This window comes from Terrapene carolina, unplaced genomic scaffold (genome assembly GCF_002925995.2).
Source record: "Terrapene carolina triunguis isolate 2854851 unplaced genomic scaffold, T_m_triunguis-2.0 Scaffold84, whole genome shotgun sequence".
Taxonomy (NCBI): domain Eukaryota; kingdom Metazoa; phylum Chordata; order Testudines; family Emydidae; genus Terrapene; species Terrapene triunguis.
Window position 1 is genome coordinate 16,180,039 of NW_020664435.1, and position 3,437 is coordinate 16,183,475.

The 3,437-nt window shown below is 52.8% G+C and overlaps 1 protein-coding gene across 2 annotated transcripts in view; it reads left to right on the plus strand.

Annotated features, from left to right (window-relative positions):
- OSBPL3 (oxysterol binding protein like 3) overlaps positions 1 to 3,437 on the plus strand; it is a 125,611-nt gene that overhangs the window by 47,482 nt on the left and 74,692 nt on the right. The gene's annotated exons all lie outside the window — the stretch shown is intronic.

The window sequence follows — 3,437 nt, forward strand, 5'->3', positions numbered from 1 at the left end:
TTGGCTGCTTGGGGCGGCCAAAACCCTGGAGCCGGCCCTGGCGGGGTGGGCGAACATTTTGTCCTGAGGGCCCCATCTGGATATGGAAATTGTATAGCCTGCCATGAATGAAATTGGGGGTTGGGGTGTGAGAGAGGGTGAGGGCTCTGGCTGGGGGTGCAGGAAGGTGGGACCAAGGGGTTCGGAGGGTGGGAGGGGGATCAGGGATGGGGCAAGGGGTTGGAGTGCAGGAGGGGATTGGGGCGCAGGCTTCATGCAGCGCTTACCTTAAGCAGCTCCTGGAAGCAGCGGCACGTCCCCCCTCTGGCTCCTACCTGGAGGCGCAGCCAGGCAGCTCTGTGCGTTGCCTCGTCCGCAGGCGCCACCCCTGCAGCTCCGATTTGCTGGCCAATGGGGGCTGCAGGGGCGGCACTTGGGGTGGGGGCAGTGTCTGGAGCCCCCTGGCTGCCCCTACGCGTAGGAGCCGGAGGGGGGACATGCCGCTGCTTCCGGGAGCCATGCAAAGCAAGCCCCCGACCCCGCTCCCCAGCAGGAGCTCAAGGGACGGATTAAAATGTCTGAAGGGCTGGATGCGGCCCCCGGGCCGTCGTTTGCCCACTCCTGGCCTATAGTCTGCTGCTGAATGCTTGGCTTCTGTGGTTTGGTGCTTAGAACCCCTAAATCTCCCGTAGAGAAGGTCACCCCAGTGGTAGCATATTGTGTAGCTGCCTACTCAAGCCTTCAGAGGGGGGTGGGTGGGTGGGGGTGTGTGTGTGTGTAGTAATAGTATTTCAGTTAGGAGCATTCTTTATCTGCATATGTTGCCAATATTGATACTGAAAATCTGCCCATGAGTGCAGATTGTTGCTGTGGCACTAGGGTTGCCAACTGTCTAATCACACAAACCCATACACCCCTGCCCCTTCTCTGAGGTCCCACCCTGCTCACTTCATCCCCGCTTTGCCCCCCCCATCGCTTGCTCTCCCCCACCCTCACTCAGTTTCACAGGGCTGGGGCAGGGGGTTGGGGTATGATGGGGGGTGCAGGCTCTGAGCTGGGGCCGAGGGATTCGGAGTGTGGGAGGGGGCTCCGGGCTGAACCTGGGGCCGGGGGTTGGGGTGCGGGAGGGGGTGAGGGATGCCGGCTCCGGCTGGGCAGCATTTACCTCGAGTGGCTCCCAGTTGGCCCCGCATCGCTCCCAGAAGCGGCCAGCATGTCCCTGCAGCCCCACACACTGCCCCTGCCTGCAGGCACCGCCCCAGCAGCTCCCATTGGCTGCAGTTCCTGGCCAATGGGAGCTGCGGAGTCAGCATTTGGAGCAGGGCAGCGCTCAGAGGCCCCCTGCCCCCCCCAGGGATGTGCCGGCCGCTTCCTGGAGTGGCACAGAGACAGGGCAGGCAGGGAGCTTGCCTTAGCCCCACTGCACCACTGGACTTTTAGTGGCTTAAAATCTCCTGGTTTGGCTTCAGTAGTCTCCAGGAGATAGAGCCCAATTTCCAGAGACTCCCAGCAAAACCGGGAGGGTTGGCAACCCCATGTGGCACCCAAAAGCCCTGATAAATTCATACAAAAAACCACGGTCTGTGCTTCAAAGAGTTTATCATCTGTGCATTTTTTTAAAAAATTGTAGGAGTAGGTTTTTAAAGTGTGCCCACAAGTGTTTGAACTTCAAAGTGAGAGCGTGCAGATATCCAAGCACAGCTTTGTTCTTGGAGAAACAGACACTGTGCTGCAGCCTCACAAAAAATGTGTGCTTATGTGCACTTGAGCCATTATTCCCTATAAGTGAGTGTGAGTGGCTTTGTTGCAGTAAAGCTTTATGTGCACAGAACAGGTTGGTTGAGATTTTCAAAGCTGCCTCTAAGGGTACGTCTTCACTACCCGCCATATCGGTGGGTAGCAATCGATTTATCCGGGATCGATATATCACGTCTCGTTAAGACGCAATATATCGATCCCCGAACTCACTCACCGTCGACTCTGGAACTCCACCAGAGCGAGCGGCGGTAGCGCAGTTGACGGGGGAGCTGTGGCCGTCGATCCCTCGCCGTCTGGACCCCAGGTAATTTGATCCAAGATACTTCGACTTCAGCTACGCTATTTGCGTAGCTGAAGTTGCGTATCTTGGATAGATTCCCCCCCCCCCCAGTGTAGACCAGCCCTAATTGAATTTCACTGGGAACTGGGCATCCAAATCCATTAGGCAGCTTTGAAATCTCAGCCACGATGTTTTGAAATGTTACTCCTTCATGCAAAGAGACGGAGGCAGTCTAATCTCCTAAATGATTTGTGCCTCTTTAAGATGGTTGTGCTTGTAAGCAAAAGAATCGCATTTTTATAGCTTTGAGTGAGAGAAGCATTTGCTTTCAAGGTACTCTTTCTCTTTCAAGCTTTTTTTTTCTTGATTATAAGGTTAACTTAAAAAAATTGTAAGATATAAATGAAATTGGTTCTTGGAGATCATGTCAAGCAAGCATTATTAGCACTGGATTTCAGTTATAACTTAATAAGATTTACGTGAGCATTGCTAAATCCCGCTGAAAGTGTATTGCATACTAAAAGCATTCCTACATCTGCAGGTACAATTTCTATAAGAACATGCACAATAAGGCTTTAAATTACAATACCCACTGGCATGGCTCAGCTTTGCTGGCCAGAGCATTGGGGTAGAACTCACTATCCACCCCACTCCATGCCTACCTTCTCTATTGGGGGCGGGGGTGCGAGGGAGTTGGTGCTGTGTTCTCTTACTCCTATGTCTACTGACTCACAGTCTGGGTAGCCTGCACACAGGGATTTGGGGAAGGGAGTGTTTCTTATATGGGCATATAGTCGAAGCTAGAAGCTAGCCCTGAGTGTGGAAAGATTACAAGTCTAGCACATGGAGCATACCTTCACCCTACAAACCTTTGTCTGGGTTGTCTTAGCCATCTAGCCTTCACCCAAGCCATGTTGTCTGTTAGCCATTGGCTAAATTGCTCAACTGCACCAATCTGGTCAGGTCAGATGGAGGTATAAAGCTGGATGCCACCACAATTCGTTTCCTCCTCATAAGAATGAGACCTAGTGATAGCTCAGTGGTTTGAGCATTGGCCTGCTAAACCCAGGGTTGTGAGTTCAATCCTTGAGGGGGCCATTTAGGGATCTGGGGCAAAAATCTGTCTGGGGATTGGCCCTGCTTGAGCAGGGGGTTGGACTAGATGACCTCTTGAGGTCCCTTCCAACCCTGAGATTCTATGATATACCATCTTCCTGATTTGATTAATACTTAGACCTTTTCTCTTCCAAAGAGTCTGATAAGTGTAGTCAATCATCCAGGGCCAGCTCTAGGCACCAGCCGACCAAGCACGTGCTTGGGGCGGCACCTCAGAAGGGGCAGCCAATGTTGGGGTGGCGGGGGGCGCTCGATGGGTTTGTTTGTTTGTTTGTTTGTTTGTTTGTTTGTTTGTTTGTTTGTT